The sequence below is a fragment of the Mesoplodon bidens genome (assembly GCF_964165515.1).
Source record: "Mesoplodon bidens genome assembly, chromosome: 10".
In the NCBI taxonomy this organism is placed as follows: Eukaryota; Metazoa; Chordata; class Mammalia; order Artiodactyla; family Ziphiidae; genus Mesoplodon; species Mesoplodon bidens.
The window spans coordinates 69636663-69651376 of record NC_138172.1 but is presented as its reverse complement, the minus strand read 5'-3'; positions in this window follow the sequence as shown (position 1 = coordinate 69651376).

Genomic DNA, 14714 nt, shown 5'->3' with positions numbered 1-14714 from the left:
CAGGCTCCATGTCCCACCTTTGTCAGCTCACACCTTGGGTAACTTGTTGCTGCCACACCTGGGATTTCTCTTCTGGAGCTTGGAGCCCACCACTGCTTTGGGTTGGCTCGTTGGGTACCAGGAAGAGAGACTCACTCGACCTCACTCAAGTACAGGAGCATTACTGTGAGGCTCTATGTAGTGAGGGGGACAGACTTTCTCAGAAAGCCAAACACAAGAGCCATAACAGGGATAAATTTCTTAAACCAGATGGGTATTCTGCATTCAAGGTAGTTTTAGGAGTTTATGAGTTTATGATTATGGCTCCTCACCTGGCAGGGTAAAGATGGCCACAAATCTTTTGTTATCCTACCTATAGGGAACAGGACTCTTAATTCCCTTCCCCTTGAATCTGTATTGGTCTTGGTGACTTGTTTGGCCCATAGAATGTGACATTCTGAGTTGAAGATGCCTTGCAGCTTCAGCTCAGGCCTTTTGGAATGTTCTCTCTGGGAGCCCTGAACCAGCATGTAGGACATCCAACTCCCCCAAGACCGACATGCTGGAGAGGCTGCGTGAAGGGCTCTAGTAGACCATCCCAGCTGAGTCCAGACCTCCAGCTGTCTCCTGCAAAGCACCGGACATGGGCATGAAGCTGCCTTGCACCCTCCAGACCAGCCCATCCACAAGCTGAACACCTCTGTTGATGCCACAGGGAACAGAAGTATTGCCCAGCCCAGCTTGCCCAAATTCCTGACCCATGAAGTCATGGGGTAAAATAAAATAAGTGTTGTTTTAAGTCCCTGAGGTTAGAGATGGTTTGTTACAACAGCAATCGATAACCACCCTGGCGTGACTCAGCCACTTTCCAGCATCTGCTTCTTTTTACCCACGCAGTTCTCTCCTGACTCATAGTGTCTGCGCTTTCATGACTTCTGCTTTCCAGACATCTCCAGCTCTAAGTCTCCCTCACAACCTTCCCGTGACAGCTCCCAGCATTCACAGACTCAAGTTCTCGAGAGAAAGAGCCCACTCGACTGGCTCACCATTTTGTGCCCGGTCATACGTACATCCCTGGGAAACCTGTTGATAAGTTGCCCTTGGGTTAAGTGCCACCCCTGATCCAATCCACTGGGTTGGAGGAGGGGGTCATGAATATAAAACATGGCTGCCTGTGGGCCACTGCTTCAGAGAGACTGTGCGTGGACCCACTTCAGAAGGGCAAGGGGCTGGCAAGCACCATAAACGTACTTCTTTGGTTCTTCCCTCTCATTCCTCCTCTAGTGATGATCTATTCCCAGGGGCACAGTTATGCAGCGTGTGCACCACGAAGCTGATCCCATCCAAGGGCGGGTCTCAATGCAAATTGTACAGGTGGGTCAGGTAACTTCCAGGAACAGAGTCTTGTGTTATGCACTTGTGGTGACTCAGATATTTTATTTTCGTGTCTACAGATGAGGAAACTGAGGCTCAGAAAGATGCTGTGGTTACCCAAGCTCATACAATTAGGAAGGGGAAGAACGTGGAGACGAATCTAGATTTTTGACTTTTTTTTTTTTTTTTTTTTTTTGCGGTACGTGGGCCTCTCACTGTTGAGGCCTCTCCCGTTGTGGAGCACAGGCTCTGGACGTGCAGGCTCAGCGGCCATGGCGCACAGGCCCAGCCACTCCGCGGCATGTGGGATCTTCCTGGACCAGGGCACGAACCCGTGTCCCCTGCATCAGCAGGCGGACTCTCAACCACTGCGCCACCAGGGAAGCCCAAGATTTTTGACTTTTAGTGCAGTGTTTGTTTATGTCAGCCAGATCCTCTCCTCCTCCTCCCCTTTGGGATCATTCTGCTTTTCTCACCGGCTCATCCCCAGGAGCTGGGAGAAGCAGGGCCCTTTCCTGTGTGGCCCTTCACTTCAGATGGAAATTGTTCCTGGGCCTGATTTTCTATTTCTAGCTGCCTGACCTTTTTGCATATGTCCTTTGTGGAAAGCTACTATAATACCTTTTTAGAAAGAGGTTGGGTATAAATAAATCCAAGAAAAAAGTCAAAACTCTTCTTTGAATTCACCCCAACCCCGCATGGAGGTATCCCTCCATACTGCTTCTTGAACTGCCTGCTCCCAAATTCACCTTTCCTGGGCATGGAGCCCTATCAGCGCCCAGCAGGTCTCTGTGCTCTGAGGTCAACTTGGCAGGCCCCCCCAAATGCAAATCCTACCACTCCATCCATCACCCTGTCTCTCTAGTAGTTCTGGTCTTTAAAAATATTTTGAGTTTCCCATTTCTCTGAGGCCTCATGAGGCCAGCCAAAGCTCGGCTGAATGGACTCAGCACTTTGCAAGGCCCCATGCCACTTACACATGCTGTCTTAAATAGAGCCCCACTCTCAGTGTCCCCACCTCCCAGGACACCCACCAATTCACACTCAACTGTGAGGTGGTGAGAAGTAGAGTAAAACATGAGTCAGAGAGGCTGCGAGTGCCAAACGTCCACACAGTGGGAGTTGCTGCTGCCATTTAGAGATGTCTATAATGTATTGTTGAGAGAGAAAGGCAGACCAGAAAAGAGCATGCTTATTACTCTGGCATTTTTTTATATAAAAATATCTGTGTGTACTTGTGTGTGTGTGTGTGTGCATTTTTTTTCTAAGTCCAGAAGAATATTCACCAGGTTATCCGTCGTTCTCTCAGTGGTGAAATTTCAGATGCTTCTGACTCATATCTTTAGACTTTTCTGTATCGTCTGAATACTTTTACAAGAACATGTATTATTTTTAATAACCAGGAAAAAATCTATTTTCTCGAGAAAAGAAAAGCCAGAAGTCATCAAGGACTACAGATTATACAAAAAGGTCACTTTCTGTTCTTAGCATTATTTTTATAACTACACATCACAAAGATTGGGAAAGGGCTTTGAACTTAGGCCTTGAAATCTTTTTCCTGCTGATTTATTCAGATAAAGACAGATAGTCGGAAAGAAAGGGAAAAGAATTGGCCTGCGTTGATCAGGAGTGAGGAGGTGGGATGTTAGGCCAGGTTTTGACTAAGAGAAATCCCAAGGAGAAGGAATAACACTACTCACAGCAACAAACACTAACATTTGAGGTATGCCCAAGCCCTGCGCATGTGTGAGTGTGTGAACGCGTGCATGGGTGTTGGCACATGGGTGAGTGCGTGTGCGCGTGCATGGGTGTTGGCACATGGGTGAGTGTGTGAGCGCGTGCATGGGTGTTGGCACATGGGTGAGTGCGTGTGCGCGTGCATGGGTGTTGGCACATGGGTGAGTGCGTGTGCGCGTGCATGGGTGTTGGCACATGGGTGAGTGCGTGAGCGCGTGCATGGGTGTTGGCACATGGGTGAGTGCGTGTGCGCGTGCATGGGTGTTGGCACATGGGTGAGTGCGTGTGCGCGTGCATGGGTGTTGGCACATGGGTGAGTGCGTGTGCGCGTGCATGGGTGTTGGCACATGGGTGAGTGCGTGAGCGCGTGCATGGGTGTTGGCACATGGGTGAGTGCGTGTGCGCGTGCATGGGTGTTGGCACATGGGTGAGTGCGTGTGCGCGTGCATGGGTGTTGGCACATGGGTGAGTGCGTGTGCGCGTGCATGGGTGTTGGCACATGGGTGAGTGTGTGAATGCGTGCATGGGTGTTGGCACATGGGTGAGTGCGTGTGCACGTGCATGGGTGTTGGCACATGGGTGAGTGCGTGTGCGCGTGCATGGGTGTTGGCACATGGTGAGTGCGTGTGCGCGTGCCCTCTCTTGGACGCTGTGGTGTTGGCAGCCCCCGTGCACTGCTGGCATCTCCTTCCCTCTCATGAATGCAGGGCCATTTAAGGAGGCTTCACTCCAGCCAAGGGGAGTGTGTGGACAAACACACCCACTGGGCGGGGGCAGTGGGAGGGCTGGCCTGTGTGGCCTGGACAGGGCCTGGCGGGGATGGGCAAGAACTGCCTTTGGGCCCTTCCCAGGCTCCTTCCCGACCCAGGTGGCAGAAAGCCCCTTGGAAACTCTCAGACCCTTGACCAGAAGCATCCAGGCCTGTGCTGATCTCTGCCTCAAGACTGGGGTCAGAGAAGGTGTCCTGCTTCCATGGGAGAGAGGGAGAGAGAGGGGCTGAGGAGAGGTGGAGAGAGACAGAGACCGAGCCCAGGAAGTGGAAAGAGCACTGGGAGGAGGGGACAGGGATGCCTGGACCCAAATTCTGGCTTGTGACCTCCAATAAGCCAGCCCCATCTGGGCCTCCGTTTCCCTGTAAATTGGGGGACAAGATGGGGAAGTTTAAACGTAAAGGGTCTTCCAGCTCTGGGATTGAATGAAGTGAGGGGGTGGGGTGTTCCTGAGAAAGGGGGCTCCCCCAAAGGGGTCAGTGGGAACCCCGGCGACATAGCCCTGTTTCTGTTTGTGAGACTGAGCATCTTTCTGTCTATGTCCCCCTTCCCAGCACTGGAGACCCCTGTTACCCAGGCACACCCGCAATCCCTGAACTGGGCCCCACCCCTGCCAAGGGGCAGGCCGGGGTCCTTGTGGGGCGCTGGCGGGCAGATGCCGGCTGTGCCAGCGGTGTGGTGGGAGATGAGTGGGACCCACTGGGGTCTGGCCGAGACCTAAAGCAGGGGGTCTTAGCAGGGTGGGGTGACGTCAGGGTTAAGCCAAAGACAGAGGAGGAAAGAGGGACAGTCCTCAGGGAGGATGGCTTCCGAGTGGGAGGTGGCTACAGGTGGACTTGGGGGGTTGGGGGGGTGGCAGCTACGAGGATGGGGGGAGGAACTCCTCCCCTTCATGGATCCCCAGAGGCATCAGAAAAGCCTTCTTCAGCCTGGCCTTTCTACCCTGGTGGTGGGGACAGCATAGTAAATCCAGAAGTCTTCCAGGAGGTCATTGGCCAACCCTGGACATCCTCTCCTGGAGTGAGGGTGGAAGTGGGTGGGAGGCAAGACCTAACTGGGTCTCAGAGATGTCCCTTCACCTCTTCACCCTGGGTCCAGAGATGGGGACAAGATGGGGGAGGGGGGTGGTGAAAATTCCCCATTTCCTCTCCCCCTGAAATGGGAATCTGAGGCCCTTTTTCTTTGTCTAAAACTTGAGAAGCAGAGAAGGTCAGTCTCCCCCACATACACAGGCTGCTACTGCTGTGGGGACTCTGGCAGGAGGCAAGTGCAGCATCTGGTGACTTCTGGCCTGTGGAGTAGTGATGGTGGGGTGGTGAGGTGGGAGTCCTTGTCTCCGACCCTCTGTCCAGACCCCCAGTCTCTGAGGGAAGTAAGCAGCCTCCTCTGTGGGAGCCCCCTCCACTGTGGCCTTAACCACACCCCTGCTGGCACAGAGTCACACCTTTAGAAGCCTCCAGACATCTCTCCTCTTGCCTCTCTCTCACCTACCTGTCACCATGGGGACAGCCTCCAGGGATGGCAGAGGTGTCTGCTGCCTCCAGACCTGAGCAGGGCCCAGCCCCTCTTGGCTGGTGAGAACTGACTGTCTGGAGATTCAGCGCTGAAGAGAACCTCTGGTCACCCCCACCATGGCTGGCCAGAGTCTTCCCTACAATATCCCTCCAGCCCTGCTCGAACTGTGCCAGTGGCCAGGAGCTCAGTACTTTGCAGGCAGGTCACTCCCTCTTGGCCAGCCATTGTCCCCTACCAACCCTCTGCATCTTGTGTGATGGTGGGGGGAAGGCTGTGGCAGAATGGGGATGAGGGCTCTGTTCCCCACTCCAACATTTCAGAATGGGCTGGGGAACCCCAGGCTGTCTCCCTTGAGTCACTCCATTGAGGCCGTGGCTCTGCCTTGAGAAGCGATGTAATGCCCAATGGGAGGGGCAGACACTGGGGTCCAGGCGCCTGGGTTCTCGCCCAGGCTTTGCCATGGACTTTCTTTAGTTCCTGTCTCTGAGCCTCAATCTTCCCACCTGTAAAATGGAAGGAGTTTGGATTGATTGATTTTCTTAGGGTCCTAAAGCTCTGACTTCCAGTGTTATTTGCTATTAGGGTAAAGAATTGGGCATGAAGAACCATCACTAATAGCCAGAATCATTGCATGTTTGTCTCTCTGGGTTAGCAGAGGATAGATTCCTGCAACACACGTTTAATCTGAGGGCCCCTGCCCACATCTGGGATGCAGCACCCTTGTCTGTCCCCCAGGCTCTGTCCAGGTTCTTAGGTTTGACTGAGCCCTGTTCCCTTTTCCAGGAATTACATCATCTTCAGGCCAGGGTGGATTTCTCTCTCTCCCCTGTTGTCATGTGGATCACCCCGCCCAGCTTCCAGGTTCCCTGTCCACTCTGGATCCATCTAGTCATTTCTGAGCCTACCACCCTCTCCACCCACTCTGACTGCAGAAACTCTGACCTCCTTCTTTCCTCTAAACCCAAGGAGAAAAAAAGTGGATATATGTATTTGTATGGCAAATTCACTTCGCTGTATACCTGAAACTGGCACAACGTTGTAAATCGGTTATACCCCAATTAAAAAAACAAAAACAGGAACATCTCTATCCCTTTCCCTCCATTGTCTGCTTCTCCCTTCTTGGATTCTGACCCTGAGAGGACATAGTAGCATTTTTTTTTACTATGTAGTATTTGTTCATTTATTCACTCATTCACCCACTTAGTCACTGTTGCAGACATTGCTGGTTACCGCTGTTACAGTAACTCCCTTCTTTTTTGCCCACCTCCCACCATAGAGCTTGAAAAACGGAGGTACTCATTTCTCAGCCTCCCTTGCAGCTAGAGCTGGCTTATGTGACCCAGTTATGACCAATAGATACAAGAGGAAGTCTGCTGGGAGCTTTTGGGAAAGGTTTTCCTCCCTGTTGAAAGAAGGAAACTCTGGAGAATAATCCTACCTCACCACCCTGGCCCTCATCCTGCTTCCTGCCCATGGGCATGATTGTGTGAGCTCATGATGCCTGGCACAGTGGTAGCCACCTTGTGACCAAGAGGCACCAAGCACAATGATAAAAACCAACACTCTGAAGATGGTGGAGTGGAAAAGTAGAATGAACCTGGGGTCCTTAATGATTGTTTGAGCTGTTGAGTCATTCCTGAAACCACCCCATGACCCCTTCATACTACTTGTTAAGTAAACAAATGTCATAATTGTTAAAGCTTTATAAATATTATTATTATTATTTTGCTGTCACCATAATAGCACAACTTAGACATTCATTCAGTTGGTCATTTACTTACTCACGAATTCACTCATGCATGTATTCACCTTCTTACTGAATTGATTAGGATAGTGGTTCAGATGTTCTAACAGAGACCCCATGTAACAGTGGCTAAGTTAAATAGGAATTTATTTCTCTCTCATATAATAGTCTGAGTGTAAGTAGTCAAGGGCTGGGGTGGCAGCTCTGAGATGTCAGGGACCCAGGATCCATCTAGCTCATTGCTTCACCAGCCCTGGGGTGTTCTCTTGTCCACATGCTTCAAGGTGTCCCCACTGCATCACATCTCAGCTTGAGGGAAGGGAGAAAGGCAAGAGGGCCTTGTTCTCTCTTCTCTTTCAAAGGTGTGATCTGGAAGTTAACATATCCCACACATTTTTGTTCACATGTCATTGGCCAGAACTACCTACAAAGTTCTGGCCCCTCCTAGCTACAAAGGAGACTGGGAAACGCATGCTCTATTCTACGTTGCTATGTGTCTAGCAATAAATTATAATTTTTGTTTTACTGTAAAAGAAAGTGAGAAAAGATATGGGGGGCAATTAGCAGTCATTGATTTTTTCACTCATTCATTCATTCATTCACTTGTTCATTCATCAAACATGTATAAATACATACTTTGTAGAAAGCACTGTGCCATGTGCCAAGGCCCCAGATTTCAGGAGCTCATGATCTAGTGGGAGAATAAGGCAAGTCTAGACATTCACATCCAACACACTTTTGTGAGCACCTCCTCTGCCCAGACATGCATCCAAACCAAAAAGCAAAGAGCACCAATGACATTACATTTGGGGGCGGGGCTGTGTGTTGGCCCACCTGTCCTCTCACGTGGACTACCCCTACTGAACCAGTGATGTAGAATGAAGGAAGGGAGAACAGTGACGATGGCAAGTGAGAGCATGTCTCTCAGAACAAATCTGTGCTTAGAAAAACCCTTCTTGGGGACTTACCTGGTGGTCCAGTGGGTAAGACTCTGTGCTCCCAATGCAGGGGGCTTGGGTTCAATCCCTGGTCAGGGAACTAGATCTCACATGTGTGCCGCAACTAAGAAGTACGCATGCCACATACTAAGAAGCCCATGTGCCACAATGAAGATCCTACGTGCCGCAGCGAGACCCAGCACAACCTAAATAAATAAATAAATTAATTAATTAATTTAAAAAAATCCTTCTTAGGTTCTAATGAGAATCCTGCCTGCTGAAATGTGAACTCTCTCTTTGTTCTTGGGTGTGACAGGCATCAGTACTGGCATCTCCCCCGGGCCCCCTTCTGTTGCCTCTGAAGATAGGCTGTCAGTCTCCCACTCTTGGGGTTTCAAAGTGACTCACTTCCTTTGGGAAGCAGAGACCCTGTGTGAGTGGTCCTCACTCTGTGTTTGGCACTCCTGGGCACCACAGGAGTTTGGTACATGGATGAAGAATCAGGAGTGTGTGCTAGATTGTATTTTGCAAAATTGGCCTCAGCAATATTTCTTCCAGGACCTGACCACACCTCATCAAAAGTGAATCTATTTTTGGGACTTCCCTGGTGGCACAGTGGCTAAGAATTTGCCTGCCAATGCAGGGGACACAGGTTCAAGCCCTGGTCTGGGAGATTCCACATGCCGCGGAGCAACTAAGCCCGTACGTCACAACTGCTGAGCCCGCGCGCGGCAACTACTGAAGCCCACGTGCCTAGAGCCCGTGCTCCACAAAAGGAGAAGCCACCACAGTGAGAAGCCCGTGCACTGCAACGAAGAGTAGCCCCCGCTCGCCACAACTAGAGAAAGCCTGCACACAGCAACAGAGACCCAATGCAGCCAAAAATAAATTTAAATATATATATATATATATATAAAAGTGAATCTATTTTCTCTCCTCTCGAAATCGGGCAGATTGTGACTGCCTCCACCAGAGAATGTGATACAGCTCTGCCTGGGTGCATCTATCTGCCACTCTCTTTCTGTCCGACCCTCGATACTCTCCCTGGGAACCCATCTCCATGCTGGGAGAAAGCACAAGCCGCAGAGAGGGACCACATATAGGCGTCCAGGACGGCAGCCCCAGGTGAGGTGTCAGCTGAGAGCCAACATCAGCCCCCAGTCACCTGAGTGAGTTTCAGATCATTTCACCCCCATCCTTCAAGCCACCCTAGCTTGAAGTGCTGGTGGAGTAGAGATGATCTGTCCCCACAAACCCTGTCCAATTTGAAGATTCACGAGCAAAAGAAATACCGTCATTGTTTTAAGCCACTTAGGTTTGGAGTGGTTTGTTATGCAGCAATAGACAACCGGATTTTATTTATTTATTTATTTATTTATTTGATTATTTAGGCTGCATCGTGTCTTAGTTGCGGCATGCGGGGTCTTCACTGAGGTGTGAGGATCTTTCGTTGCAGTGCAGGCTTCTCTCTAGGTGTGGCGTGTGGGTTGTCTCTCTCTAGTTGTGGCGCCCTGGGTCCAGAGTGCGTTGGCTCTACAGTTTGCGGCATGCGGACTCAGTAGTTGTGGTGCACAGGTTATAGTTGCCCCACAGGATGTGGGATCTTAGATCCCCAACCAGGGATCAAACCCATGTCCCCTGAATTGGAAGACAAATTCTTTACCACTGGACCACCAGGGAAGTCCCAGACAACCAGGTTTTAAATGGCCACAAATTCTTTGCCACTCCTCCCATCAAGAGACAGAGACTGCTTCCCCAGCCTTTGAATCTGGGCTGGCTTTGCTCAGTAGAATATAGCAGAAGTCATGTGCAATGGCCGAGCCTAAGCCTCAAGGGCCTTGCAACTTCTCGCTTTCTTGCTGAGCTATCCTGCTAGATGCTGGAGACAACAAGGCCCAGCTGAGGGCCAGCACCAACCTCCAGACATGTGTAAGTGAGTTCACCTGAAAGCATCCTGCCCCCGTCAAGCCACTGACCGAAGCCACGTGAGGGATCCCTGGTAAGAACCCAGCCCAGATTGCTGACTCCCAGGATTGAGGGTAAGTAAGATGGTTCTTATTTTAAGCCCTTGAGTTTGGCACATACCAGTAGATAATTGATAATATCAGCTTCCTATTTCTGAATCAACATATGAATTGAGAGGTATTTTGAGTGCCCAGTGCTATACCAGGTGTGGGCACAGGTAAAGTGGATGAGATCGTTGACCCCAGGAGCTGACTGCCTAGCTGAATGTAAGGGAAAATGAAGTCTCATACTGACGGTGGGGCTCAGTCTCTTTTCAGACCGGGGCTCCCTGAGGCCGGGGCTGTGTCTCCCCTCAGATTGGGGCCCCCTGAGGCCGTGGATGTGTCTCCCCTCAGACTGGAGCTCTCTGAGTCAGGGCTGTGTCTCCCCTCCGACTGGGGCTCCTGACGGTGGGGCTCAATCTCTCCTCAGACTGGGGCTTCCTGAGGCCGGGGCTGTGTCTCCCCTCAGACTGGGGCTCCTGAGGGATGGGCTGTGTCTCCCCTCAGACTGGGGCTCCCTGAGGGCGGGGCTGTGTCTCCACTCAGACTGGGCCTCCTGAGGGCGGGGCTTTCTTCCCTCCGACTGGGGCTCCTGACGGTGGGGCTCAATTTCTCCTCAGACCGTGGCTTCCTGAGGCTGGGGCTGTGTCTCCCCTCAGACTGGGGCTCCTGAAGGCAGGGCTGTTTCTCCCATTAGACTGGGGCTCCCTGAGGTAGGGCTGTGTCTCCCCTCAGACTGTGTCTCCCTGAGAAGAAGGTTGTGTCTCCCCTCAGACTGGGGCCCAGTGAGGCCGGGTCTGTGTCTCCCCTCAGACTGGGGCTCCTGACCAAGGGGCTGTGTCTCCCCTCAGACCGGGGCTCCTGAGGCCGGGGCTGTGTCTCCCCTCAGACTGGGGCTCCTGAGGCCGGGGCTGTGTCTCCCCTCAGACTGGGGCTCCCTGAGGCTGGATCTGTGTCTCCCCTCAGACTGGGGCTCCTGACCAAGGGGCTGTGTCTCCCCTCAGACTGGGGCTCCTGAGGCCGGGGCTGTGTCTCCCCTCAGACTGGGGCTCCCTGAGGCCGGGGCTGTGTCTCCCCTCAGACCGGGGCTCCCTGAGGCTGGATCTGTGTCTCCCCTCAGACCGGGGCTCCCTGAGGCTGGGGCTGTGTCTCCCCTCAGACCGGGGCTCCCTGAGGCTGGATCTGTGTCTCCCCTCAGACCGGGGCTCCCTGAGGCCGGGGCTGTGTCTCCCCTCAGACTGCGGCTCCTGACCAAGGGGCTGTGTCTCCCCTCAGACTGGGGCTCCCTGAGGCCGGGGCTGTGTCTCCCCTCAGACCGGGGCTCCCTGAGGCTGGATCTGTGTCTCCCCTCAGACCAGGGGCTCCCTGAGGACGGGGCTGTGTCTCCCCTCAGACTGGGGCTCCCTGAGGCCGGGTCTGTGTCTCCCCTCAGACCGGGGCTCCCTGAGGCCGGGGCTGTGTCTCCCCTCAGACTGGGGCTCCCTGAGGCTGGATCTGTGTCTCCCCTCAGACTGGGGCTCCCTGAGGCCGGGGCTGTGTCTCCCCTCAGACCGGGGCTCCCTGAGGCTGGATCTGTGTCTCCCCTCAGACCAGGGGCTCCCTGAGGACGGGGCTGTGTCTCCCCTCAGACTGGGGCTCCCTGAGGCCGGGTCTGTGTCTCCCCTCAGACTGGGGCTCCTGAGGGTGGGGCTGTGTCTCCCCTCAGACCGGGGCTCCCTGAGGCTGGATCTGTGTCTCCCCTCAGACCGGGGCTCCCTGAGGCCGGGGCTGTGTCTCTCCTCAGACCGGGGCTCCCTGAGGCTGGATCTGTGTCTCCCCTCAGACCGGGGCTCCTGACCAAGGGGCTGTGTCTCCCCTCAGACTGGGGCTCCTGACCAAGGGGCTGTGTCTCCCCTCAGACTGGGGCTCCCTGAGGCCGGGGCTGTGTCTCCCCTCAGACTGGGGCTCCCTGAGGACGGGGCTGTGTCTCCCCTCAGATCGGGGCTCCCTGAGGCTGGATCTGTGTCTCCCCTCAGACCGGGGCTCCCTGAGGCCGGGGCTGTGTCTCCCCTCAGACTGGGGCTCCCTGAGGCTGGATCTGTGTCTCCCCTCAGACCGGGGCTCCCTGAGGCCGGGGCTCCCTGAGGCCGGGGCTGTGTCTCCCCTCAGACTGGGGCTCCTGACCAAGGGGCTGTGTCTCCCCTCAGACTGGGGCTCCCTGAGGCCGGGGCTGTGTCTCCCCTCAGACCGGGGCTCCCTGAGGCTGGATCTGTGTCTCCCCGCAGACCGGGGCTCCCTGAGGCCGGGGCTGTGTCTCCCCTCAGACTGGGGCTCCCTGAGGCCGGGGCTGTGTCTCCCCTCAGACCGGGGCTCCCTGAGGCTGGATCTGTGTCTCCCCTCAGACCAGGGCTCCCTGAGGCTGGGGCTGTGTCTCCCCTCAGACTGGAGCTCCTGAGGCCGGGGCTGTGTCTCCCCTCAGACTGGGGCTCCCTGAGGCCGGGGCTGTGTCTCCCCTCAGACCGGGGCTCCCTGAGGCCGGGGCTGTGTCTCCCCTCAGACTGGGGCTCCTGAGGCCGTGGATGTGTCTCCCCTCAGACTGGAGCTCTCTGAGTCAGGGCTGTGTCTCCCCTCCGACTGGGGCTCCTGACGGTGGGGCTCAATCTCTCCTCAGACTGGGGCTTCCTGAGGCCGGGGCTGTGTCTCCCCTCAGACTGGGGCTCCTGAGGGATGGGCTGTGTCTCCCCTCAGACTGGGGCTCCCTGAGGGCGGGGCTGTGTCTCCACTCAGACTGGGGCTCCTGAGGCCGGGGCTGTGTCTCCCCTCAGACTGGGGCTCCCTGAGGCCGGGGCTGTGTCTCCCCTCAGACTGGGGCTCCTGAGGGATGGGCTGTGTCTCCCCTCAGACTGGGGCTCCCTGAGGGCGGGGCTGTGTCTCCACTCAGACTGGGCCTCCTGAGGGCGGGGCTTTCTTCCCTCTGACTGGGGCTCCTGACGGTGGGGCTCAATTTCTCCTCAGACCGGGGCTTCCTGAGGCTGGGGCTGTGTCTCCCCTCAGACTGGGGCTCCTGAAGGCAGGGCTGTGTCTCCCCTCAGACTGGGGCTCCTGAGGGTGGGGCTGTGTCTCCCCTCAGACTGGGGATCCCTGAGGCCGGGGCTGTGTCTCCCCTCAGACCGGGGCTCCCTGAGGCTGGATCTGTGTCTCCCCTCAGACTGGGGCTCCTGACCAAGGGGCTGTGTCTCCCCTCAGACTGGGGCTCCCTGAGGCCGGGGCTGTGTCTCCCCTCAGAACGGGGCTCCCTGAGGACGGTGCTGTGTCTCCCCTCAGACCAGGGGCTCCCTGAGGCCGGGGCTGTGTCTCCCCTCAGACTGGGGCTCCCTGAGGCCAGGGCTGTGTCTCCCCTCAGACTGGGGCTCCCTGAGGCTGGATCGGTGTCTCCCCTCAGACCAGGGCTCCCTGAGGATGGGCTGTGTCTCCCCTCAGACTGGGGCTCCCTGAGGCCGGGGCTGTGTCTCCCCTCAGACTGGGGCTCCCTGAGGCTGGATCGGTGTCTCCCCTCAGACCAGGGCTCCCTGAGGCCGGGGCTGTGTCTCCCCTCAGACTGGAGCTCCTGAGGCCGGGGCTGTGTCTCCCCTCAGACTGGGGCTCCCTGAGGGCGGGGCTGTGTCTCCACTCAGACTGGGCCTCCTGAGGGCGGGGCTTTCTTCCCTCCGACTGGGGCTCCTGACGGTGGGGCTCAATTTCTCCTCAGACCGTGGCTTCCTGAGGCTGGGGCTGTGTCTCCCCTCAGACTGGGGCTCCTGAAGGCAGGGCTGTTTCTCCCATTAGACTGGGGCTCCCTGAGGTAGGGCTGTGTCTCCCCTCAGACTGTGTCTCCCTGAGAAGAAGGTTGTGTCTCCCCTCAGACTGGGGCCCAGTGAGGCCGGGTCTGTGTCTCCCCTCAGACTGGGGCTCCTGACCAAGGGGCTGTGTCTCCCCTCAGACCGGGGCTCCCTGAGGCCGGGGCTGTGTCTCCCCTCAGACTGGGGCTCCTGAGGCCGGGGCTGTGTCTCCCCTCAGACTGGGGCTCCCTGAGGCCGGGGCTGTGTCTCCCCTCAGATCGGGGCTCCCTGAGGCTGGATCTGTGTCTCCCCTCAGACCGGGGCTCCCTGAGGCCGGGGCTGTGTCTCCCCTCAGACTGGGGCTCCCTGAGGCTGGATCTGTGTCTCCCCTCAGACCGGGGCTCCCTGAGGCCGGGGCTCCCTGAGGCCGGGGCTGTGTCTCCCCTCAGACTGGGGCTCCTGACCAAGGGGCTGTGTCTCCCCTCAGACTGGGGCTCCCTGAGGCCGGGGCTGTGTCTCCCCTCAGACCGGGGCTCCCTGAGGCTGGATCTGTGTCTCCCCGCAGACCGGGGCTCCCTGAGGCCGGGGCTGTGTCTCCCCTCAGACTGGGGCTCCCTGAGGCCGGGGCTGTGTCTCCCCTCAGACCGGGGTTCCCTGAGGCTGGATCTGTGTCTCCCCTCAGACCAGGGCTCCCTGAGGCTGGGGCTGTGTCTCCCCTCAGACTGGAGCTCCTGAGGCCGGGGCTGTGTCTCCCCTCAGACTGGGGCTCCCTGAGGCCGGGGCTGTGTCTCCCCTCAGACCGGGGCTCCCTGAGGCCGGGGCTGTGTCTCCCCTCAGACTGGGGCTCCTGAGGC